The sequence below is a fragment of the Bos grunniens genome, chromosome 13 (genome assembly GCF_055505025.1).
Source record: "Bos grunniens cultivar Pamir isolate PY7600 chromosome 13, Bosgru_T2T1.0, whole genome shotgun sequence".
NCBI lineage: Eukaryota > Metazoa > Chordata > Mammalia > Artiodactyla > Bovidae > Bos > Bos grunniens.
This window is the reverse complement of record NC_141177.1, coordinates 15590419-15617426: the sequence shown is the minus strand read 5'-3', so window position 1 is coordinate 15617426 and position 27008 is coordinate 15590419. Positions and strand designations below refer to the sequence as shown.

General features: G+C 43.7%; 1 long non-coding RNA gene across 2 annotated transcripts in view; it reads left to right on the top strand.

Moving 5' to 3' along the window:
• LOC147360242 (uncharacterized) overlaps positions 1–27008 on the top strand; it is a 63076-nt gene that overhangs the window by 4553 nt on the left and 31515 nt on the right. Inside the window, exon 2 of one of the 2 annotated variants that reach the window (XR_015139042.1) lies at positions 6114–6147. The exons of the other annotated variant lie outside the window; for it this stretch is intronic. This is a non-coding gene — a long non-coding RNA (uncharacterized LOC147360242). The remainder of the gene's footprint in view (positions 1–6113; positions 6148–27008) is intronic. 2 annotated transcript variants of the gene reach the window in all.

The following is a 27008-nucleotide window of genomic DNA, read 5'->3' as shown; positions in this document are numbered from 1 at the left end:
CACAGTTCCTCACATCGTGCCTTCTACCCGGAACGCCTTCTCATGCTCCTTTCTATCCTGATCAATCTTCTTTGTCTTTCATCTCTTGTCTCAGGAAGCACTTCCTCCAGGAGGTCTTCTCTTCCTCGAAACTCCCAACGCTGGGTTAGGTGTTTCCTTCTCTCATTCTATGCTTACCTTCTAAAGCTTTTTTTTTTTTTAGTCTATTTATTTATTATTTTTTATTTATTTCTTTGGCAGCGCTGAGTCTTTGTTGCTGTGCATGGGCTTCTCATTGCGGTGGCTCCTCTTGTTGTGGAGCACAGGCTGTAGGTACAGACGGGCTACAGTGGTTGCAGCGTGTAGGCTCAGCAGTTGTGGCACATGGGCTCAGTTGGTCCACGGCAGGTGGGATCTTCCTGGACCAGGGATCGAACCTGTTTCCTCTGCGATGGCGAGTGAATTCTCATCCCTAGTACCACCAGAGAAGTCCTCTATGCTTACCTTGGTTAGGTAAGCCCTTGATTAGGACTAATTACACTAACTCACAATTTCTTTCTTCTTCTTTTTTACCTGCTAAGACAATATATCCAATCTTTTTTTAACTGATGTGCAGTTGATGTACAATATTACTTTCTTTAAAAAGAAAACCTGCCCCTCTTACAGAGCTGTGAGCTTATTCCTAGCACCTGCTTCAGGATCTGGCACCTAGTGTGTGTGTGTGTGCCTAGTTGCTCTTAGTAGGCGCTTGATAGTTGCATGTGGAATGAATGAATTTGCTAGAGCTCAGAGGACGCTGCCCTCACAATGAACTGCTGTGTCCCCTGCTGTGAGCAGATGGCTCGGCTGCTGTGTGCTGGGGCAGAGAGAGGCCAGCTCTCCCCACCACTGCCCAGGGGTGGAGCATCTGCTGGCTGCTGTGGGAGTCCTAAGCTGGCCTGCAGATGGAGGGGGCTGAAAGCCCCCAAGTCCACAAGCTCCACAGTCCTTGTGAGTCTCACTGCTACTGAGGGGCCACAGGAGGCCATGAAGACATCTGGGAGAGGAGATAGTTCTGGAGGAAAGCATCCACGCCAGAGGCTGAGCTTCACGCAGATGGAAGAACCAGTCCTGGGATGGGATTTCTGACATCTGCTTGTGTGAAGGCCTGAGGTCAGAGGGCCTCTGAGACGGCACTGAAAGTTGGCTTGATTGTTTGAATTAAGCCAGCCAAACCAGAGGCTACGGACCAGGCAGAAAAAAGACCAGCCAGAGCAGCCATGTATTGAGTCCTTCAGATCAGATCAGATCAGATCAGTCGCTCAGTCGTGTCCGACTCTTTGCGACCTCATGAATCACAGCACGCTGGGCCTCCCTGTCCATCACCAACTCCCGGAGTTCACTGAGACTCACGTCCATCGAGTCAGTGATGCCATCCAGCCATCTCATCCTCTGTCATCCCCTTCTCCTCTTGCCCCCAATCCCTCCCAGCAGCAGAGTCTTTTCCAACTGAGTCCTTGCTGCTGCTACTGCTAAGTCGCTTCAGTCGTGTCCGACTCTGTGCGACCCCATAGACGTCTGACAGCCCACCAGGTTCCCCTGTCCCTGGGATTCTCCAGGCAAGAACACTGGAGTGGGTTGCCATTTCCTTCTCCAGTGCATGAAAGTGAAAAGTGAAAGTGAAGTCGCTCAGTTGTGTCCGACTCTCAGCGACCCCATGGACTGAAGCCTACTAGGCTCCTCCATCCATGGGATTTTCCAGGCAAGAGTACTGGAGTGGGGTGCCATTGCCTTCTCCGAACTGAGTCCTTACCATGCTCCAAGTACTACACTGAGCTCTATACTGGAAGGCGAACTCCTTTAACCCCTGTGAGGCAGGAACTCCTATTATCTTAAAAGAGAGTAAAGTTCAGAGAAAAGAAGTACCTTGTCCGAAGCTTCATGGCTCATAAAAACCAGAGCTGGGATTTGAACCCTGTGTCTGACTCTAAGGGCTCAGCTCACCTACAGTATTCTGAGTAGAAGCACCACCCACTTCCCCTCAGTGGGGCTGGTGGGATGTGACTGCTCCAGATATAAGTTTTAGGAGAATGCTGGTTAGGGCTTTAAGTTCTTTGTTTTTATGGGTGGGGAGGGGGGGCTGGTGCTTGGTAGACTCTGACCATGAACTACACCCAGAATGGTGACCTTAATAAGCTTTGTGCGATCCTCTGGACTTGGTGATGCCTTCGTATAATTTCATCAACTTCAACATTTGACTGAGACCTCCTAAGAGACCCTGAGCCAGAATCAGCACGCTTACTTGCTTACTTTTGATTTCCTGGCACATAGAAACTGTGTGAGAGTATACAGGTGTACTGTGTTAAGTCACTGAGTTTGGGGACTGATTTGTTATGCAGCAATAGATGACAAGTACCGATTTTGGTACCTGGGAATACATGCTGCTGTAACCCATCTATGGGAGTGGCTTTGGAAACTGTTTTTGGCAGAAAATGGAAGGACTTTGAGGAAAGTGTTAGTGAAAAACTAATGTGCCTTGAATTAAACAAACTGTTTCTTTTTTTCCTTGCATACCATGTGGTTTACAAGAACTTAGTTCCCCGACCAGGGATTGAACCTTGGCCCCGGCAGTGAAAGTGCCAGGTCCTAACCATTGTACCACCAGGGAATTCCCTTGAGCAGATGGTTAATAGAAGCCTGATGGATTCAGAGGATGCTAATAAGGGCTTCCATGAAACCCAGGAAATGTTACTTGAAATTGAAAGAAAGGGGATCCTTGTTATGTAGTGGCATATGGAGTTTAGCAATGTGGTTGCCTATAGAAATGTAAGGTGTAGGAAACATACCTGCTGAATTGAGTGTTGAGGAATGTCCAGACAGGGTGTTGAAGGAGCCACCTGGTTTACTGTTCCTTTTAGTAAAATGTGAGAAGAGAGAGATAAGCTAAAGGAAGGACTATAAAATAAGAAGGAACCAGGACTCTACAATTTTGAAAGTTTTCAGGTCTTTGGGGGCAAATGATGCTGAAAGTAAGGAATGGGTTGTGCTGTGCTAAGTCGCTCAGTTGTGTCCGACTCTTTGCAACCCTATGGACTGTGGCCTGCCAGGCCCCTCTGTCCAAGGGGATTCTCCAGGCAAGAATGCTGGAGTGGGTTGCCATATGCTCCTCCAGGGGATCTTTCCAACCAGGGATTGAACTGACCTCTCCCACATTGCAGGTGGATTCTTTACTGTCTGAGCCACCAGGGAAGAAAATTAAGGAATAGACAAATATAAAATTTGAGGCACTTCTAGGAAAGCATGGTTTAAAGGTGATGTCCGTATTGAAAGTGAAGTCTCTTAGTTGTGTCCGACTCTTCGTGACCCCATGGACTGTAGCCTACCAGGCTCCTCCCTCCATGGGATTCTCCAGGCAAGAGTACTGGAGTGGGTTGCCATTTCCTTCTCCAGGGGATCTTCCCCACCCAGGGATCAAACCCAGGTCGCCTTCATTCCAGACAGACACTTTAACCTCTGAGCCACAGACTTCAGGAAATGCTAAAGTGGTACTTAAGAGAAATATTTAGTAAGTACAGCAAAATGAATCAGCTATACATACATCCCCTCTGTTTTGGATTTCCTTCCCATTTAGGTCACCACGGAGCACTGAGTAGAAGTTCCCTGTGCTGTACAGCAGGTTCTCATTAGTTACCTGCTTTATACATAGTTTCAATACTATATATATGTCAGTCCCAATTTCCCAATTCATCCCATCCCCTCTTTCCCTTAGATATTCATAGGTTTGTTCTCTACATCTGTGTCTCTCCATTTCTGCTTTGTAAATAACACGTCAATCTTATATACCTCTATCTTTTAATACTTGAAAATATATGCCATTTGTAAGAGTTTGGGGAAGGGTGGGTTATTCTCTGACCTGGACAGCAGTCCATTAGTACTTTATTATTTCCTTTAATCCTCATAATAACCTTGTGAAGGTCCTCTCATTGTCTTCACTTTTTAAGTGAGGACATGGAGGCTCAAATAGATGAAGTGACCTGCCAATGCCACTCACTCAGTAAACTGTAGTAGACCCAGGATCCAAATCCAGGCAATTCCAGAGTGCATACTTTAACCCCTGCCATTTTCTATAGGACTTCTCAGAGCCTTTAATAGGCTAATGGGCATGTGAATCTCCAAGAGTGGTTGTGCAAAATTTCAGTTTATTCCAGTTAAACCTCTCTCATGACTATGACTCCAAAAACATACTTTGGGAAATGGTCTTGCAGAAACTGAGCAGAATAAAAATTGAGAAGAAGTCATTAAAGTGGGCTGAAGTCATTAAAGAAGTCATTAATAGTTGGATTTTGATAGATGGGATAACAAACAGTACCTAAGCGTCAGTCCCTTTCACAACACAAATTCACTACTCTCTTATGTTACTTACTCTTACCATTAATGAGATTGGAATACAGGTTGAAAGAGTCAAAGACTCATCCAAATCTAGGACATAGTATGCTCATGACAGAAGGGAAGATTAAGAGATGGGTAGAAACTTGGAATGCCTCTTAACTTCTACATGGACCTAGCATATGTCACATCTGTTCACTTGCCACCAGCCAAAGCATGTCACATGGTCAAGCCCAAAGTCAATAGGATTTCATGTCCTCTTAACAGGTCATGAAGGAATAAATAATTCCAACAACATGGAAAATGGAGCCGTTGAGCGCTCTTGGGCAGGCATCTTCAGTAGCAGAAGGGAGGGAAGATGGAAGTTGAACTGTAAAGGCTTTAGGGAAAGGCTGGGAGATATGAGAGGGGCAGAAAACAGAAGGCATGTGGGCTGGTGGTTTTTATGGTTTCATATGGCCTCATGGGTCCTTAACAGTCCACCTAGCTTAAGACATGATGCTGGAAGCTCCAAGAGAAATATAGGGGTACCCGAATATCTTCTTTGTTATCAGCCATCAGTGTTAGAAATGTGTTGCTGGCTTGCTCATTTCCATATGCTTTACACATTCAGAGAGCCCTCTGCACAAATTCTTTTGAATCTATTTATACATCTTCATTTACCTTTCTCCCCCTTTTCGATTACTCCCTAATCAGCAGCTGATGATGCCCACCCTATAACCTGAATGTGATGTCATCTTTGGTATCGTTCAAGAAATAGCACTTAACAGTTGTTAAATAGAGGAGTTCATTTTTAGAACACTGCCTGTTTATCTTCTCCTTCTTTACAAAGGTGATTAAGATTTATTTTTTCTTGGATGAGAACAGGCTTCATTGATTTCTGCCCCATGAAGAGATAGGAGGACAGTCGCATTAGCCAGAGAGGAGGTTAACCCTTTTCTTCCAGTCACTGAGGAAGTCTACACGGATGCCTCCTGCACACGGTTTAGTGGGTAGACAGAGTCAGAATTGTCTTGCTTTGTACAGAAGTAGTAAACCCTGAAATCAGAGAGTGTGATCTTTCTGGGCTCAGTAGGGAGGCTATTTTGAGGATTTTAAATCGTGGGAAGCTTCCTCCTGGATAACTAGCAGGGGTGAGTGTAACTTGCCCCAGAGCAGCTCTAATTGCTATCTTCTATTCTCCCATGCTGGGGTCTGTACTTCCTTTCTTTCCCGCAGCTTCTACACCTCCTTGTATTCAAACTCCCCGATTTGACTTCCTGGATTTGAGTATCTCCTGGATACAGAGTTCTACATTTTAAGCTATTTATTATAGATCCAACTTCTGGGTATCAAAATCTGTATTAGTTTCCCATTATTGCTGTTAACAAATGGCCACACATTTAGTTGCTGAAAACAATACAGACTTATTACCTTATAATTCTAGAAGGCAGAGTCTGAAACGGGTCTTACAGGGCCAAAAGCAAAGTGTTGACAAGGTGGAATTCTTTCTAGAAGCTCTAAAGGAGAATCCACTTCTGGGCTTTTCCAGCTTCTTGAAACTGTCCACATTCTTTGACTCAGAGCCCCCTTCCATCTTCAAAATCAGCAATGAATGGCTGGTCTGTATTTCTTATGGTGTCATCTCTTTGGTGCTGACCTTTCAGCCTTTCCCCCATTTAAGGACCCTTGTGTTTATAGTGAGCCCATCTGGATAATCCGGAATAATCTCTTTATCTTGAAATTAGCTGATGAGCAACCCTTGACATGTACCCTTCACGCATTCACAGGTCCGGAGGATCAGGACACGGGCATTTCTGGGAGGTAAGTGGGAATTATTCTTGCTATCATAACGTCTAAATCTTTTGCTCTCATAAAATATGCCAGTGGAGATAATAGTACTTTACTTGCCTTGGTGAGGGTGTCTTCTTTACTCAACCAACTGATTCAAACGCTAATTCTTTTTATGAGACATCGTCACAGACACACCCAGAAAAATGTTTTACCAACTATCTGCGCACCTCTTAGTCCAGTCAAGTTGACAATATAAAATTAATAATCACTTGGTCACAGCTAAAGTTGAGAGGAGTCAACAGGGGGCAGAGCATGTAGAGCCTTAGAAAACATGGTAAGAATATTGGCCTTTATTGTGAGATTCATGAGATGTCCTTGGTCCCTATCTCCCCATCCTTTTCAGGGAGAATGAAATATTTGTATATTTCCAACTTTGGATACAGTAAAATTTCCAGCACATTTATTAAATGAATAAGTGAATGAAGGAATACATGTGTTCCATGCATGTTTAGCACTTGCATATAAATATACATACTTACATATACATGTGACCTTTGGTTTCCACCTTGCCATGCAGCATTTATTAACATGGAAGAATAACCGGAGTTTGACAGAAGCCAAGTTATACTGCAAGCAAAGCAGTTAGAGCACGTTTTACCTTCTGGAAACATGCCATGCTGGCTTCATGAAAGACAGGGCAGTTCCTAGAGAAGCATTTAGCTGTTAAAAGAACCTGGCATTAGATTTAAATTGACTGATGAAATGGCACCTGATTTGCTTACAGCCAGAGGGGCCTGGGTAACTTTTGGAAAGGCCCAAATTTCTTATTGTGGAGGGAGAGCTTGAAGACTGTTATTAGGCAAATCAATGGATTAAGAAATAGTTTTGGGGAGTCCTACGCCCAGAAGCATGAAATGGTCTTCAATTCTATAGCTTCCCCATAGAATGCTTGGGATAAATGGTAACCATGGTCAGGAAGACTGTAGAGTAACATGAAAAATGCTTACTATCAAATCCCAGGTGGGATGTAAAGCAGTATATGGAAGAGTGTGAATGATTTTCTGTTTTGGTTGCATTGGGTCTTTGCTGCTGTGCACAGGCCTTCTCCAGTTGCGGCGAGTGGGGCTAGTCTTCCTTGCGGTGCCTGGGTTTCTCATTACATTTCCTTTCCCTGCTGTGGAGCATGGTTTCTAGAGCACACAGGCTTCTGTAGTTGCGGGTCACGGGCTCAGTAGTTGTGACATGTGGGCTCAGTAGTTTCAGAACACAGGCTTAGCTGTCCCTCGGCATGTGGGATCTTCCTGGGCCAGGGGTCAAACCCCTGTCCCCTGTGCTGGCAGGTGGATTCTTTAACCACTGGACCACCAGGGAAGTCCTGTAAATGATATTTTTAATGTTTATGTAAAAATCTGCTAAGGAACAATATGGGTGGTGGTTATGTTAAGATAGTGGGACTATAGTTAATGTGTTTGATAATAAAAATAGAAGCAGCTTGGCTTTGGCTTCCCTGGTGGCTCAGAGGTTAAAGTGTTTGCCTCCAGTGAGGGAGACCCGGGTTCGATCCCTGGGTCTGGAAGATCCCCTGGAGAAGGAAGTGGCAACCCACTCCAGTACTCTTGCCTAGAGAATCCCATGGACAGAGGAGCCTGGTAGGCTACAGTCCATGGTCACAAAGAGTTGGACACGACTAAGTGACTTCACTTTCACTTTATCGAACATTTAATATGTCTGGCGTTGTATTCAGCATTTTGTGTGGATCATCCTATTTAAACCTCATAACAACTCTATGAGGTAGGTGCTCAGTTGAGGAATGAGGCTGAAGAAACTGTCTGAGAGAGGTTCCCTGGTTTCTTCAAAGCCATGCAGGTGATATATTAGTTGGTATAGGGTAAGGTGTGCGTGGTAACAAAATCCTCAATCTCAGTGATCTTACAAAGTGAAAGCTTTACCGCTTGCTCATGTGGTTCAGATAGTTCTTCTTGATGGTTCTACTTGAAAGGTGACTTAGGGACCCTGGATGTTCCTATCTTGTAGCTCTGTCCCCTCAATGTTCTTATGTCCAGTCATGTAGACCAGACAGAGAGAGAGAGTGGAGAAGTCCCACTTGTGACTTAAAAACAGCCTTGATGGGGCTTCCCTGGTGGTCCAGTGGTTAAGACTCCAATGCAGAGGACCTGGGTTCCATCCCTGGTTGGAGAACTAAATCCTGCAGGCCACAAATAAAGATCTCACAAGCTGCAATGTAGATCTGGAGCAGCCAAATTAAAACAAAACAAAACAAAACACCAAAAACAGCTTTGGACAGGAAGTGACATTTCAGCTCATATTTCCATTGGTAATAACTCTGTAACATGCCCCTATCCTAAACACGTGGGAGTCTGGGAAATGTAATCTTTCTGTGTTCAGAGGGAGAGGAAATAGTGTGATGGATACAAAGCACTGCTTCTGGGAAGTGTTCCTAGGGAGTGGCTGAGCTTGAATTCAAACCAGTTTTCTGATTCTCAGGGATTCTGAGAGCTGGAAGGTGTGTAAAATTTCAAGGCAATGGAGTAGTTGCTCCAGCGTAGCTGGGTGTTGAATCAGTAAGCATAGACTTTCTTACTAAAAACAAAGCAGGCTCATTAGCAAAACAAGATCATTTAAATAGTATTCTTAGACTTTCATTGAATCAGCATCACTTGGAGGGCTGATTAAAACAGACAGCTGTGCCCCATCCCAGAGTTTCTGGTTCCCTAGGTTCATGTCAGAGCCTGGGAATCTGCATTTCTAACATGTTCTCACAGGGTGATGAGGCTGATGGTTTGAGGGCCACACTTGGAGAAATAGGCTTCCCAGTGGCTCCTGCCAATGCAGGAGGCTCGAGAGATGTGGGTTTGATCCGTGGGTTGGGAAGATCCCCTGGAGAAGGAAATGGCAATTCACTCCAGTATTCATGCTTGGATAATCCCATGGACAGAGGAACCTGGTGGGCCACAGCCACAGGGTTGCAAAGAAATGGACTAAACCACCACCACGTGGAGAACTACTGATGTATAATAGAGAGTTGTTGTTGTTCTAGTCGCTAAGTCATGTTCAACTCTTTGCAACCCCAAGGACTGTAGCCTGCCAGGATCCTCCATCCATGGGATTTCCCAGGCAAGAATACCAGAGAGTGTTGCCATTTCTTTCTTGAGGGGATCTTGCTGATTCAGGGATTGAACCTGTGTCTCCTGCATCGGCAGGCAGATTCTTTACCACTTAGCCATCAGGGAAGCCAGTATAGAGAATAAAGAATACTAAATATTGACATTTATAAAACCTGTAACTGTGATATAAATATTCAGGGTACACTCTCATGGTAAAAAATTCAACCTTTGTAAGAGTGAATGTCCCTTTGCATCCTTGATCTGTCCTGCCCTGTCTTCATCAGTCTTGTCAGAGGCAACTGCTGGTACCAGGCTCTTGTGTGTTACTCAAGTCATATTCTATGCACTTAGAAAGATTATCGCTAAATATGAGTGTATATTGTGTCATATATCAGTTTTACACAAACATAAACTTACGCTACTCTGCAACTGTTTTTCCCCCTTATTCAATGTCTTAGAGATCTTTCCAAAAGATTAATACGTAGATTGACATCATGCTTTTTAATACAACTTAGAGTTCCCGCTTTCTTATATTTTCCTAATCATTTTTAATGAAGTCATATTTCCTCTATAGTAGTAATAATCGAGCATTTAAAATAGCAGTGGAAAGAATAGTCATAATAGCAATTTATTGAGGGACAATTTATTAAGTGCCGGCACTATGTAAGTCTTTGTGCTTTATCTTTTTAAATCCTCTTGGTAACTCTGTGGGATTGGTGTTATTATTGTACTTTACAGATGAGGAAATTGAGGCTTAGATGGATTAAATAACTTGGCTCAATATATTATATTCAGTAGATGGTACAGACACAAATTGAATATAGATTCAACTTCCTTCAAAAACTGTTCTTTTAATCATTATTCCTTGATGTTTGTAAGTATTAAGGCCTATTATTTTTTAGTTGTTGTTCCCTGTGCTACATATAGGTCCTTGTTTATTGTATATAGAGTGGTGTGTATCTCTTAATCCCAAACTTCTTATTGATCTCTCCCTCACCTTCCCTTTTGGTAACCATAAATTGGTTTTCTATGTCTGTGAGACTGTTTCTGTTTGTAAATAAGTTCATTTGTATCACTTTTTAAGATTCCACAAGTAAGTGATGTTATATTATGTTTTTTTTCCTCTGTCTGATTTACTTCACTTAATATGATAATCTCTAGGCCCATCCATGTTGCTGCAAATGGCATTATTCCTTTCTTTTTTATGGCTGGGTAATGGCAGACAGTGAAGAGGAACTGAAAAGCCTCTTGATGAAAGTGAAAGAGGAGAGTGAAAAAGTTGGCTTAAAGCTCAACATTCTGAAAACGAAGATCATGGAATCTGGTCCCATCACTTCATGGCAAATAGATGGGGAAACAGTGGAAACAGTGTCAGACTTTATTTTTTTGGGCTTCAAAATCACTGCAGATGGTGATTGCAGCCATGAAATTAAAAGATGTTTGCTCCTTGGAAGGAAAGTTATGACCAACCTAGATAGCATATTCAAAAGCAGAGACATTACTTTGCCAACAAAGGTCCGTCTAGTCAAGGCTATGGTTTTTCCTGTGGTCATGTATGAATGTGAGAGTTGGACTGTGAAGAAAGCTGAGCACCGAAGAATTGATGCTTTTGAACTGTGATGTTGGAGAAGACTCTTGAGAGTCCCTTGGACTGCAAGGAGATCCACCCAGTCCACTCTGAAGGAGATCAGTCCTGGGTGTTCTTTGGAAGGAATGATGCTAAAGCTGAAAGTCCAGTACTTTGGCCACCTCATGTGAAGAGTTGACTCATTGGAAAAGACTGTGATGCTGGGAGGGATTGGGGACAGGAGGAGAAGGGGACGACAGAGGATGAGATGGCTGGATGGCATCACTGACTCAATGGACATGAGTTTGAGTGAACTCCGGAAGTTGGTGATGGACAGGGAGGCCTGGCATGCTGTGATTCATGGGGTCGCAAAGAGTTGGATATGACTGAGCGACTGAACTGAACTGAAATATTCCATTATATATATGTATATTTATAAAGAAGATATATATGTATATATATATAAAGAAGATGTGTATATATACATAAAGAAGATGTAATATATATGTATATATATAAATATATTGCATCTTATTTATCCATTTATCTGTTGATAGACACTTAGGTTGCTTCCATGTCTTGGCTATTATAAAACATGCTGCTATGAAAATTGAGGTGCATGTATCTTTTCAAATTGTAATTTGAATCTTTTTGGATATATTCCCAGGAGTGGAATCGCTGGCTCATATAGTAGTTCTACTTTTAACTTCCTGAGGAACCTCCATACTCTTCTCCATAGTGATTGTACCAATTTACATTCCCACCAGCAGTGTAGCTAGTATAGTTTCACACACTGTCTCCAGCATTTATTATTTGTAGACTTTTTGATGATGGCTATTCTGACTGGAGTGAAGTGATACCTCATTGCAGTTTTAATTTCCATTTCTCTAATAAATAGCAATGTTGAGCATCTTTTCAGCTGCCTTCTGACCATCTATCTATATACGTCTTCTTTTGGAGAAATGTCTATTTAAGTCTTCAGCTCAATTTTTGATTGAGTTGTTTGTTTTTGATAATGAACTGTATGAACTATTTGTATATTTTGGAAATTTAGCCCTTAACAGTCACACTGTGAATATTTTCTCCCATTCTGTAGGTTGACTTTTTGTTTTGTTTATGATTTCCTTTGCTGTGCAAAAGTTTACAAGTTTGATTAGGTCCCGTTTGTTTATCTTTGCTTTTGTTTCCTTTGCTTTGGGAGACTGACCGAAGAAAACATCGCTATGATTTATGTCAGAGAATATTTTGCCTATGTTTTCTTCTAGGAGGGAACTATTCTTTATGAGAGTCAGCAGAAGCCACTGAGTCCTATTCAGTGATGAGAGTGACAGAGCCTAAACTGGAAAATTAAACCCTGATGAACTAGTTTAACAACCACTGAGGATGGAGTTACAAGAAGTGACATGAGGGGAGACAGGCTCATTGCCCCAGGAGCGGGTTGCAGAATATTTTTTCCTTTCTCCAGAGTTTGGGGTGAGCTCTTCAGACCGAAACACTTAGTGTCAGACTTTCCTGTTGTTGTTCAATTGTGTCTGACTGTTTGCGACCCCATGGACTGCGGCATGCCAGGCTTCCCTGTCCTTCACCATCTCCTGGAGTTTGACCAAACTCATGTCCATTGAGTTGGTGATACCATCCTACCGTCTCATCTTCTGTTGTCTCCTTCTGCTCCTGCCTTCAGTCTTTCCCAGCATCAGGATCTTTTCCGATGAGTCAGCTCTTCTCATCAGGTAGCCAAGGTATTAGAGCTTCAACTGCAGCATCAGTCCTTCCAATGAAATGTCAGACTACAAGTTACCTTTAAGTTTCCCCAGGATAAGATTCCTTAGCTTAACTTAGTACGGTTAAGACCTAACGTCGTCTCTCTTATTCTGTGCTCTTTTTCCTTCTCTAGGATATTTAGACTCCTCATTCTTCTTCCTGGCCAGTGCTGGACCCTGATGTTATTCCCTGGCTGTGACAGTTATGATACTTTTGGTTTACAAGTTTAAAAAGAACCAGTTTACACTAAATGACACAGGAAATGTATTGGCTATAGTCAACTAGTTCAGAGATTCATCCTTTAGGTATGGTTTGATCAGGGTGTTTGGCTATGTCTCACTGGGTTGGTTTTATCTGGGTTGGTTTTATGATGTGTCAACTTGGCTAAGTTAAGTTGCATTTTCCAGGATTCTGTTTCCTGTTAAGGTGGATCACAAAGTACAGCTTCAGGCAAAATTTAGAGGGCAGAAACGAAGCAGCATCCAGTTTTGTTTTCCTCACTCAGAAGCTCTGAGAACTGGGGCAGACACATGGAGCTGAGAAAGTCATTGGATATCCTATTTCACAGTCACATGTTCTTTCACTGGTTCCGAAGCTTGGTGAGAGTGGCTGGGCTCAGAGGAGTTACAGCCTTGGTTACATGTCTAAGTAACTGCAAAACCGCCAGCCTGGTGGCGAGCATGGGCCACCAGTCCAGGTTCCTTCTTCCCACTGGCTGATCTTCTGTTGGAACCCTTATTGTTCATTTGATCTGAAAATGAGCAGGCCATCCAGTCAACTTAAAGATGTTCTAATAATGTTGCACTTCATGCTTGGGCTCAGGTGTGGGATTTCAAGCCCTTCCTTCCCGGGATATTCTTGACTCCTTAAAAGATTAAACTCACTTCTTCTAAGACATTCCTGCACCCCTAGTTTCATTGTGAGAAGTGTGCTGTGTCAGGTGAGGAGAGTCCTCATTAGACCTTTTCCCTGGGTGTAATGTCTCCTCCTACCTGATTTGCATAACCAAGAGAGCCCTGTAAGTGGCTCTTCTCAGAGCAAAAAAGGCAGAGTCCTTTGCTGGTTCACTTTGGCAGAGATGAGTCCCTAGCTGCTCTTGTGAAAGAATTAAATTTCTGCCTTAAGAGCAACCCCTTATACCTGAACTGACTGTATGTCTTTATGAGATGATCTGGTATTGATCACCCTGTGGATAACCATGAAGCTGCCCCTGGGATCTCAGACTCAGCCTAGAGCCCATTTCATGTCCAAGTGAATCAATGGAGTGATGTTTATTCAATAAGGACAGGCTTCTATTGAGTTCAATTGTACTAGGGAAGACATAGGGACGAGGTAAGCTTGGGAGGATGGACAGGATTTTGAGGGAGGAGTAGAGCCTGGGAAGGGAGAGATGCCATAAATAAAGGCCTGAGGGTGAGCCCAGAGAGAATTTCATCCCTGGGGAGGTGATGAATCTGGGAGTGGAGGCCTGAGCTCTGTCCTACCACTTTCTGTAAGGCTTCAGTCATGGGCACTGTTGTGCCCTGTCCAATACAAAACAAATCTGAATTTGCAAGTAAGGAGAAAACATTATTCGACTAATCATTTATGAGGCAAAGAATAGGAATGTGAAAGGCTTGTGTCTGCCTCGTCAAAGGTAAAACAAGGGGACGTTGGTGACACTTACCTAAGTCACGTGGGGACAAGTGCTTTCTTTGCGGTACTCTGTTTCCTGGGACACAAAAGGGTGGGGGGATTTCTTTCTTTCTTTTTTAAAATGGATAATTAATACTCTACTTCGTCATCCTATTGATGAGCTCTCAATACTATGTGATTATAAGCAATGTTTATACTTGTGTAGTGCATGCGTGCTCAGTAATGTCTGACTCTTTGCAACTCCATGGACTGCAGCCCACCAGGCTCCTCCATCCATGAGATTCTCCAGGCAAGAACACTGGAGTGGGTTGCCATTTCCTCCCCCAGGGGATCTTCCCATCCCAGATATTGAACCTGCATTTCCTGAATTTCCTGAATACCACTTGGGAAACCCGTTTACATCTGTATCCATGTAGAAATACTTCTATAAACTTAGTTGTTAAGTGAAATTGCTGTTTTAGAGAGATTGTGCATTTAATTTGATTTTTTATTTTTGTAAATTTTTAATTGGAGGATAATTGCTTTATGATGTTGCTTTGTTTTCTCCTATACATCAAAGCCAATCAGTCAAGTATATTTATCCCCTCCCTCTCGAATCTCCCTCCCACTTCCCCCCATTCCAGCCCTCTAGGTCTTCACAGAGAGCTGGGCTGGGCTCCCTGTGCTATACAGCAGTTCCTACTGGCTATCTATTCCACACATAGTAGTGTATATATGGCTATGCTACTCTCTCAATTCATCTCACCCTCTCCTTCTGGGGATGGGGAGCAGTGCAGGCATGGTTTCTTAATCTTCACTGTTTTCCAAAATCACAGGGCACAGGTGTAGAGTTCAGCATTATCCCCAGATTCTGAGGGATCCTTTTCACCAGTGTGAAAGGACCCGTGTGCTTTGTTGCTGACTGCTCACTTCTTCAACCTTTTTCAGAGGATTGCCTGGGGTACAGAAGCCTGTGTGGGTGGGCATGGGGTTCTATACCACAGCCAGAGGTGCCTGGGAGTTATGTCCCCTGCCCCTTACTAAGGCCCATAGCTAGTGACTGAATGGTGTGCATGTACAAAAGCCCAGATCCTATACTTAAAGCTGGATGTGGTCTTTGTTGGTGCTGTTCAGTCATTCACTCATGTCCAACTTTTTGCGATCCCATGGACTGCACACACAAGTCTTCCCTGTCCTTCACTATCTCCCAAAATTTCCTCAAACTTATGACCACTGAAAGTTCAGTTCAGTTCAGTCGCTCAGTCATGTCTGACTCTTTGCGACCCCATGAACCGCAGCACGCCAGGCCTCCCTGTTCAGCACCAACTCCCGGAGTACACCCAAACCCATGTCCATCGAGTCGATGATGCCATCCAACCATCTCATCCTCAGTCGTCCCCTTCTCCTCCTGCCCTCAATCTTTCCCAGCATCAGGGTCTTTTCCAATGAGTTAGCTCTTCGCATCAGGTGGCCAAAGTATTGGAGTTTCAGCCTCAACATCAGTCCTTCCAATGAACACCCAGGACTGATCTCCTTTAGGATGGACTGGTTGGATTTCCTTGCAGTCCAAGGGACTCTTAAGAGTCTTCTCCAACACCACAGTTCAAAAGCATCAATTCTTCGGCACTCAGCTTTCTTTATAGTCCAACTCTCACATCCATACATGACCACTGGAAAAACCATAGCCTTTACTAGACGGACCTTGAAGTTAGTGACACTATGTTACCATCTCATCCTCTCATCCTCTGTCACCTCCTTCTTCTGCTCTCAGTCTTCCCCAGCAATACAGTCTTTTCCAGTGAGTTGGCTCTTTGCATCAGGTGGCCAAAATATTGGAGTTTCATTGTCAGAATCAGTCCTTCCAATGAATATTCAGGGTTGATTTCCTTCAGGATTGACTGGTTTGATCTCCTTGCAGTTCAAAGGACTCTCAAGAGTCTTCTCCAGCACCACAGTTAGAAAGCATCAATTTTTCGGCACTCAGCCTTTGTTATGGTCCAACTCTCACATCCATACATGACTATTAAAAAAATCATAGCTTAAGTAGTGTCTTTGCTTTTTAATATGCTGTCTATGTTTGTCATAGCTTTCCTTCCAAGGAGCAAACATATTTTAATTTCATGGCTGCAGTCACCATCTGTAGTGATTTTGGAGCCCAAGAAAATAAAATCTGTCACTGTTTCCACTTTTCTCCCTTCTATCTGCCATGAAGTGATGGGACCAGATTCCATCATCTTAATTCTTTGAATGTTGAGTTTTAAGGATGTGATCTAAGGGTAGTAATACCCTGAAGTTCCCTGCAGTATCAGGCTGAGGTTCACCAGAAATTGTACTTTTGCTCTTTCCTCTTCTGTTCTGCTCGTCCCATACCCTTACCAATTTTTCTCATAGCACCTTTTACTTTTTAATTAAAATATTTTTTGATGTGGTTTATAGCATGAGGGTTCTTTTGTATTTTTCATATACTTATTTATGTTTGTAAAAAATGAGAGACAGTAATTATATATTCAATGAATAATTTTTCCATTTTTGGGTAATACTGAACATCTAAGAGATTTTCTTTTTTTCTCATTTCTAAAAATTTATTTATTTTTAATTGGAGGACAATTACTCCATATTGTGTCGGCTCCTGCCACACACCAACATGAATCAGCAGAGATTTTCTATAACACAGGAGAGTTAAGAATGTGCTGTGCTGTTAAGAATAAAGGTATATTATTATTATCAACCGGGGCTTCCCTGGTGGCTCAGATGGTAAAGAATCTGCTTGCAATGCAGGAGACCTGTGTTTGATCCTTGGTTTGGGAAAATCCCCCATAGAAGGAAATGACCACCCACTCCAGTATTCTTGCCTGGGAAATCCCATGGACAGAGGAGCCTGGTGGTCTATAGTCCATGGGGTCGCAGAGTTAGACATGACTGAGCAACAGAGCACTCATGTATGCACTATTATCAACCAGTATATTGTGATGAGATTATATATTTCAGTAACATGTAAAAATGATCTATGCCTCATCTGGACTTCTAATAATAGAAAACATTAGATTAAGTGAACATTAATATAAATGTCCAATAGAAATCATTAAAAAGGGAAAGATAATGCCCAATATTTGATGTGTAAAAATCATCATTTATATGTATAGCATTCTAGTTCAATGTGTGTATACACTGCAAAGTGATCATTACTGCAAGTTTAGTTACCACCATCATAGAGCTGATCTCCAACATTCTTCCCTTCTGGTACCCCATAAACTGTCCTCTGTATCTATGAATTCATTCTTGTTTATTTTATTTGTTCACTATTATTTTCACTTTTTTTTTTTTTAGATTCTGTGTATGACAAAAATCATATTTTGTCTTTTGTCTTTCTCCATCTGACTTATTTCATTTAGCATAATGCTTTCAAGGTCCATCCAAGTTGTGCAAATAGCAGAATTTCATTCTTTTTTGTGGGTCACAAAAAAGACAGTCACATACACATATACCTGGTCTTCATTATCCATTCATCCATCTGTAGGCTCTTACGTTGCTTCCATACCCTGGCTATTGTAAACAATGCTGCTATGGACATAAGGGTGCGTGTATTTTTCCGAATTAGTGTTTTTGTTTTCTCCGGATAGATATCCACAAGTAGGATAGCTGGGTCATGTGATATTTCCATTCTTAGGGGATCTTCCTGACCCAGGGATTGAACCCGGGCCTGAATTGCAGGCAGATTCTTTTCCGTCTGAGCCACCAGAGAAGCCCAAATTTTTTAGGAATCTCCACACTGTATTGTTAACTGTCTGTACCATTTTACATGTTCTCTAACAGTGTGCAAGAGTTCCCTTTTCTCTACATCCTCTGAAACATTTGTTATTTGTCTTTTTGATGGTAGTCATTCTGAGAGGTGGGAGGTGATATCTTACTGTGGTTTTAACTTGCATTTCCCTGATCAGTAATGATGTTAAGCATTTTTTAATGTGCCTATTGGCCATCTGCGTGTCTTCATCAGTAAAATGTTTATTAGATCCTCTGCCCATTTTTCAATCATATTGTTTAATTTTTGTTATTGTTGAGTTGTATGAAGTCTTTATATATTTTGGATATTAACCCCTTATTAAATATCTGATTTGAAAATATCTCATTCAGTAAGCTGCATTTTCATTTTGATGATACTTTGCTCTGCAGAAATTTGTTAGTTTGATGTAGTATCATTGGTTTATTTTTTCTTTTGTTTCTCTTGCCTTTGGAGGCATGTCCACAAAAACTAGTGTCAATGAAATTGCTGCCTATGCTTCTTTCTAGGAATTTTATGGTTTCAGGCCCTAAATTCAAATCCGTAATCCATTTAGAGTTAATTTTTGTATATGGTCTAAGATACTGGTTGTGCAGAAATGGAAGGAAAGGAAGAGAGGGTGAACTGGTTTGGCCTTCAGATCAGTCAGTCAGTTCAGTTGCTCAGTCGTGTCTGACTCTTCATGACCCCATGAATCGCAGCATGCCAGGCCTCCCTGTCCAGTACCAACTCCCGGAGTTTACCCAAACTCATGTCCATCGAGTCAGTGATGCCATCCAGCCATCTCATCCTCTGTCATCCCCTTCTCCTCCTGCTCCCAATCCCTCCCAGCATCAGAGTCTTTTCTAATGAGTCAACTCTTCGCATGAGGTAGCCAAAGTATTGGAGTTTCAGCTTCAGCATCAGTTCTTCCAAGGAACACTCAGGACTGATCTCATTTAGAATGGACTGGTTGGATCTCTTTGCAGTCCAAGGGACTCTCAAGAATCTTCTCCAACACCACAGTTCAAAAGCATCAATTCTTCAGTGCTCAGCTCTCTTCACAGTCCAACTCTCACATCCATACATGATCACTGGAAAAACCATAGCCTTGACTAGACAGACCTTCGTTGGCAAAGTAATGTCTCTGCTTTTTAAATGCTATCTAGGTTGGTCATAACTTTCCTTCCAAGTGCTGTATATTGTCACCCTGCTTATTTAACTTATATGCAGAGTACATCATGAGAAACGCTGGGCTGGAAGAAGCACAAACTGGAATCAAGATTGCTGGGAGAAATATCAATAACCTCAGATATGCAGATGACACCACCCTTATGGCAGAAAGTGAAGAGGAACTAAAAAGCCTCTTGATGAAAGTAAAAGAGGAGAGTGAAAAAGTTGGCTTAAAGTTCAACATTCAGAAAACAAAGATCATGGCATCTGGTCCCATCACTTCATGGGAAATAGATGGGGAAACAGTGGAAATAGTGTCAGACTTTATTTTTTTGGGCTCCAAAATCATGGCAGATGGTGATTGCAGCCATGAAATTAAAAGACGCTTACTCCTTGGAGGGAAAATTGTGACCAACCTAGATAGTATATTGAAAAGCAGAGACGTTACTTTGTCAACAAAGGTCCATCCAGTCAAGGACATGGTTTTTCCAGTGGTCATGTATGGATGTGAGAATTGGACTGTGAAGAAAGCTGAGAGCTGAAGAATTGAGGCTTTTGAACTGTGGTGTTGGAGAAGACTCTTGAGAGTCCCTTGGACTGCAAAGAGATCCAACCAGTCCATTCTAAAGGACATCAGCCCTGGGTGTTCATTGGAAGGACTGATGTTGAAGCTGAAACTCCAATACTTTGGCCACCTCATGCGAATAGTTGACTCATTAGAAAAGACTCTGATGCTGGGAGGGACTGGGGGCAGGAGGAGAAGGGGATGACAGAGGATGAGATGGCTGGATGGCATCACTGACTCGATGGACGTGAGTTTGAGTGAACTCTGGGAGTTGGTGCTAGACAGGGAGGCCTGGCTGCGATCCATGGGGTTGCAAAGAGTCAGACACGACTGAGCGACTGAACTGAACTGAACTATTATGTGCCAAGCATTGTGCTAAGAGCATCTAGTCTTCAGGACTGCCCTGTGAAGTGGACTGTATTATCATTCCCATCTTACAGATGAAGAAACCGAGGTTCATTTGTGCAAGACCACACAGCAAATGTGTTGGGGGCAGTTAAAATCCACGTGGTCTGATTCCAGAACACTCCCTCCCCAGACACACTCAGGAGATGGGTCCGTGTGTGTATATGTGTGGACAGGTGTGCGTGTACACAGAAGCACGAGTGCAGGGTGGGGGATGCAGGGGAGGTGGAGCACAAGCAGAAGAGAGGAAATATGATCTCTTGGCTGTGTGTGGGCCCCATGGCTGCAGTCAGGCAAAGCGCTGGCCTGCTTTAGCTCACTTTTATGTTTTTATTTAGAAGCTTCAATACCAGACCTGATGGCAGAAAATGTGCAGTAAAACGTGGGGAGGCCGCTGGGTAATGGCCCCTGTAAAGTGTTAATTGCCTATTGAGACTGCAGACTCTGTCGATGCGTGGGGATCTGAGCTATCGACAGGCCCTTATTTATTTCGGGCCCGCAAAGCGGGCTCCTCCTCCGAACAGGCTTCCAATCAGTCACGCTTCCCTGGACTCGCCAAGAAGCCCCAGTCAATAAGTCTGCTTGCTGCCTTAACCCTTTGAAGCTGGCAGTGGGGTCTATGGGGCTGGTGTAGCCAAATGCCTCCTCACAGGGGAGCCTCCACCCACGGTGGTCTTGAAGGAAAGTTCCCCAGGATCAGTGCCGACTCCATGCCTGGCAGGGAGCTGTTGGCTTTCCGTGAATTTTCTCTGATGCTGGCCACTTGGAGAGGCGGGTAGCATCTGTCTGAATGGAAGGGGCAGCGAGGCTCAGAGAAGCTGAGTGAACATCTAGTTATCACAAATAGCACATTGCATTCTGTTACAGGCTGAATTGTGTCCCCTACCCCTATTCATGCACTGAAGTGCTAAACTCCAATACCTTAGATTATAACCCTATTTGGAGAAAAGGTCTTTAAAGAGGTGATCAAGGTTAAATCAGGTCATTAGAAGGAAAGTCCTAACCCAAAACCAACAGTGTCTTTATAAGAGGAGGAGGTTAGGACACAGACACACAAGGAGGGAAGAATGGGGAGAAGATGTCACCTACACACCAAGGAAAGGGGTGACAGGAGAAATCAACTCTGCTTGATCTTGGATCTCAGACTCCCGACTTCTAGAGCTGTGAGAAAATCAACTTCTGTTGCCTAAAGCTCTCAATGTGTAGTACATAATGGCAACCTGAGCCAACTAATACAAATTCCAACCAGTTGGCCAAGTGTACAGATTGAGAATATCCCAGAGGAAGGGCTGTGAGAGCAACAAAACCTAGACCCAAAGGAGCAGTTATTGGAGGAGGTGTCCAGGTGCTACTCCTCTGATATGATCAGATTTGCCTTTTGAAGGAAAAGATCACTCTGGTTACTGTGCTTGGAGAATGGATGGTAGGATGGGAGAACAGAGCAAAGAGACAGAGGGGACTCTGTGCACCAGCCAAGATGGCGGCTTGACCAAGATTGGAGGCAATGGAGAACAAAAGAGGTGGACTCATTTGAGATGGATTTTGGAGATGGAACTGACAGAATTTGCTGATGGATTGGGAGTGGAGGTGAGAAGGAAGGAGTTGATGAAGATAATGCTTTGGTTTCTGGCTTTAGCAACCTGGTTTCTGCAGGAGCTGTTTATCAGGAGGGGAGAGAAGAAGAGAGAAGGAAATGGCAACCCACACCAGTATTCTTGCCTGTAGAATCCAGTGGACAGAGGAGTCTGGTGGGCTGCTGTCCATGGGGTGGCACAGAGTTGGCCATGATTGAAGCAACTTAGTATGCGTTGGAGAAAGAAATGGCAACCCACTCCTGTATTCTTGGCTGGAGAATCCCAGGGACAGAGGAGCCTGGTGGGCTGCCATCTATGGGGTTGCACAGAGTCAGACACGACTGAAGCAACTTAGCAGGAGCAGCAGCAGCAGCAGAGAGAAGAGAAATCGAATGGTTAGTGGATGGCTACAGGCTTGAAGTGGGCTGTCCTCTGAGGAGGGTAAATTTTTTGAATGAGGGTTGTATGAATCTATTCAGTCCTTTCCCCATACCTCTTGCCCACAGGGGATTTTTACAGAAACCAGAAATTATGTGGTTGTTTTTTCTACATCAGAATTAGACTTTAGTTTGTCAAGCGTGACATCAAATTCCCCAAGTCCTCGTCAAAGCCCTATTGTGAGTTCTGACACCGTGTAAATGCATGCTTTTGAAACCTACATTTGGTCTTGTAACTTCTGTATAAAGCATATTTTTTCTTGTATAATATTTATAACAGAAAATGTACCACTTAAATCCTTTTAAGGTGTACAATGCAGCGACATCAAGCACCTTCATGATGTCATACAACTGCCATCATCTAGTTTCAGAACTTTTTTTTTTTGGAGGCACTGCACAGTTTGTGGGATCTTAGTTCCCTGACCAAGAATTGAACCTGGGCCCTCAGCAGAGAGCTCGGAGTCCTAACTACTGGACTACCAGGGAATTCTCTTAGTTTCAGAACTTGAATCACCCTGAAAAGTAACCCCGTACCCATTAAGCAGTCATTCCCCATTCCCTTTACATCTGGTAGCCACTGATATGCTTCCTGTTGCTATAGGTTTACCTATCTGGACATCTCGTATAAATAGAATCATACACTGTGGGGCCTTTTGTGCCTGGCCTTTTCACTTACATTACTGTTTTCAATGCTCATCAAGATGTATCATCTGATGATACATGTTGTGGCATGTATCGATACTTCATTCCTTTTTATGGCTGAATAATATTCCACAGCATGTAGATACCACATTTTGTTTGTCCATTTATCAGTTTCTGAGCATTTGGATTGGATTTTCTTTTGATTACTGTGAATAGAGCTGATATAGTTGTTCGTGTATACATTTTGACTTGGATGTCTGTTTTTGGTTCTTTAGGGTACATATCTAAGGGTGGAACCACTGGGTCCTATGGTAATTTTATATTTAACTTATTGAGGAATCTATACAAAGCATATTGAAGATAGCTGTTAGCTTCCATTTTAGAGAAGAGGAAATGGAGGCCTAACTATCATCTGTATTGCTGTCAACTCTCAGCATTTTAACTCCTGCCTAAATGTCCTCCATGGTCTTTACACTCATAATTTGATGCCTGGTGGACATTTCCACCTGTGAATCTTATAGCACCTCAAGTACAGAGAGTCTGAAACAGAACACACCATCTCCTTCCCCTCATCTTCAGAACAGCTCCATCTTCAATTTCCCATCTCAGGGAGTGATACCACCATCCCATCACCCATCATGCGGCATCATCTTTGGCCTCTCAAGGGATGGGGCCATTATTAACTATGTGACTGTAGGAAGTTATCAATCTCTCTGTGCCTGATTTCCTTGCCAGAACGTGGGAGCTAATCTCATCGGGCTGTGTAAGAATCCAGTAAGATCTCTATCTCTGCCTCTCTCTCTTTGTACTCACCATGAACTCAACACACCTTATCATTACATTGAATACTTTTTGGGTGAGATCTGTTAGCATCCACTGGGACTGGTTCTCACAGAATGCAGTTGAGGGAAATGGTGAACTTTGGCAGTGCAGCATCAGCAGTATCTCAGTTCTATGGAATCAGGATACTGAGGGCTGAAGCCCAGGAATCGGTGCAGTGAACGAATGCCCCAGGTGATTTTGATGCTTGGCCAAGTTTGGAAACCACTGCATTCAGCTAATTCTATTCTGTCAGTAGTAAATGCCTTAAGAACAGATTCATTTCATTCAAACATAAATATCACCACTTCCCTCCCTGAATCTAATGAAAGCATCAATCCGTGAACCTTCAGACAGGTCTCAATTTCTTCTTACAGCTCCTGTGGATCTTGGGAAGCCTTTCCTAGGTGGTCCGCACTAGAGTTGTCTGTTACCAAATGGTGTCTTTGCTGTCAAGGCTGGAAGTGTCTGGATGTTAACTGAGCAATGACTTCATTCTCGATGACATATCATTGGCTATAAAGTTGAGTACTTTGTGACTCGCCGTACGCTGTCCTTTGGGAAGCATGGCTGATCCTGACTCATCACAGGTTTTACTGTGCAGACCCTAGATTCAGAAAAGGACAGAGGAAGATGTTACTAGGGTTTCAAGGAAAAAAAAAAGGGTTCCAGGTGCAAATGAGCTTGGAGAACACAGTGTTAAACACAGTGACCCAGGTTCCTTTACTGTAGGACTTCTCAGAGCCTTAAATATGGTAGTGAGCCCTGGGTATGCTAATGTTCAAATGAGCTACAACTTCAACTGACCCAGGCTGGACAAGGAGAGAGGCTTCTCAAATGAAGGAATTTCTGGGTGGTTGGTTTCTGACAACCTGATCTGTTTTGTCAGGGGCAGAAGCAAAACTTAGAGGAAGCTCTCCCGAGGTTCTGTGCTGAGGAAGGGGTCAACATGGGGAAGTCGTGGTGATAATGAGGGGGTATAGGACACTGAACATGGAGATCTATCCATTGATTCATTTTGATTGATATCCATCAATATCCTCATGCCCCCTATCTGGTTTGTTCTATCTCTGAAAAGAACTACTTTGGCTTCTGATGAAGGCATGCCAGACCTTCTAATGACCTGGGTGCTGGGGCTGGCGCCATGCCACCTGCCTCCAGCACCACATGGATGTCTCAGTCAGACCACCCACCATGCCGAATGTGTGTACATCCATCTTCTTCATTATGAGCCACTTGAGGGCAGGTCCTGCCACTTATTTTTCTCTTTCTTCCAACCCCCATCACAGTGCCAGGCACACAACTGGAGTCGGTTAGTTGGTTAGTCTCCTTGCTTGTTCTATCAAGCCACTGGGATACTGTGTTTTGCGGGGAGAAAAGAGAGAAAATCGGGAGGGAAGGAAGAAAGCTTGAGAAGTGCGCGTGTGTGTGCGTGTGTGTGTGTGCACGCGCACTCAGTTGCTCAGTCATGTCCGACTCTTTGTGACCCCATGGACTGTAGCTTACCAGGCTCCTCTGTTCACGGGATTTTCCCAGCAAGAATACTGGAGTGGGTTGCCATTTCCTCCTCCAGGGGGTCCTCCAGACCCGGGGATTGAACCTTTGTCTCCTGCATTGGCAGGAGGATTCTTTACTGCTGAGCCACCTGGGAAGCCCTATAGAAATGCTTGTTGTTGTTCAGTCACCAAGTCCTGTCCAGCTCTTTGGGACCCCATGGACTGCAGCATGCCAGGCTTTCCATTGGAGGAGGGAATGGCAAACCACTCCAGTATACTTGCCGTTAGAACCCCATGAGCTGTACAAAAAGGCAAAAAGATAGAAATGCTTAGAGAATGCTTCATCCACTGTAGTTATTAATATGGCTCTTGGGCTCTGCCCACCATGTCTCCAGCACAGGGCAGCTCTGCTTTATCCTTTCCTTGGTCTCCCTGGCTGGAAACCAGAGAACCATCTTCCTATCCTTTATTCGAATGCTGCTCGCCTCTCCTGTGTCTCCTGCATTGGCAAGTGATCCTTGGCCACCAAGCCACTTGAGAAGCGAGGCAGCTGGTTAAATTCTCAGGGGCTGGAGGGAATTGGGAAAGGGCTATAAGCCCTTGGGTCTGCATCACCGTTTCTGTCCAGACTGTCACCACTAGAGAGCACAGCGCACCCAGGAAGAGGGTCTGCGGAGCCCTGGCACTGGCCCAGCCTGGCCCTGCGCCGCCCCCACCTCCACCTCTCCTGGCAACACCCCAGTGGGCAGTGGAGATCTGGATGAAGCTCAGCCCTGCCCCAGACACTTTGCAATCTTGGGCCTAATTAAAACACCACAGACGGTCTGAACCTCGCATTAAAATTTGATGAGAAATTGATCAGCCAAGCAAACAGGAAATTTAGCTGTGAGTGAAGGTAATGTTTGCTCAAATGTGTAATGAGGCCCATGGGGAATATTTGTGGGGACCCCCATCATGTCTGAATCTACTCCTGCTCTGCAATTTCCTCTTCCCCACGCGCCTCTCCCCTCGAAACATACCAGGATGCTTCCAGAGAGAACGGGGAACCAGAAAAGTTTTGACTTGACTTTACAAATTTCCTTTGAAAGCCCAAAGTGAAAGTGAAAGGCACTCAGTCATGTCCGACTCTTTGCGACCCCATAGACTATACAGTCCATGGGATTCTCCAGGTCAGAATACTAGTGTGGGTAGCCTTTCCCTTCTCCAGGGGATCTTCCTGACCCAGGAATCGAACAAGGGTCTTCTGCATTGCAGGCAGATTCTTGACCAACTGAGCTATCAGGGAAGCCCTAAAAGCCTCAGCAGTGTTTGCGAACAATAGCTCAGGAAGAGCAGAGCTGGGTGGGTGGGTGGGTGCCATTACCTACTGGTGTCCATGTTTTGTGATAATTGATTTCATAATTAGTTGTTGACTACCTACTGTGTGTCACCTCCACGTTAGACCCTGAAGATAGACTGGTATGTAAAATAAGTCATGGTTCCTGCCTCCAGGGATATATAGTTGAGCAAGACAAGCTCTGAACCCCAATTTCCCCATCTGTATAATGGGGGTGTTGGTATTGTTTCATGTTGGGTTGTTGGATAAATTTAAATGAGAAAATATGCACAGAACACAAAGGACAGGAACCTCATATATTAAGGATCAAATGAAGATTTTTCTACACCCTTCCTCCCCATAGCCTGCATATCAAGTCTACCAAGACTTCTAAGCTTTTCTCTTATTGAGTTTTCTGCAGGTGACATGACTTGATATTCACTTGCTGGGGGTGTAACTGAGGTTGAAGATGAAATAAGTCACATGACAGATCTTACGGGAACTGGAATTGGCTCAGAAGTTCTACTAGAAAGATCAAAGAGAAGGAATTCTTTGGTCATCTGATGGAGAAAGTTTCTCCAAAGATTAGGCAAAATTTCTGGAAGCTTAACACTTCCCTTGGACATCCCCAAGATCCTTTC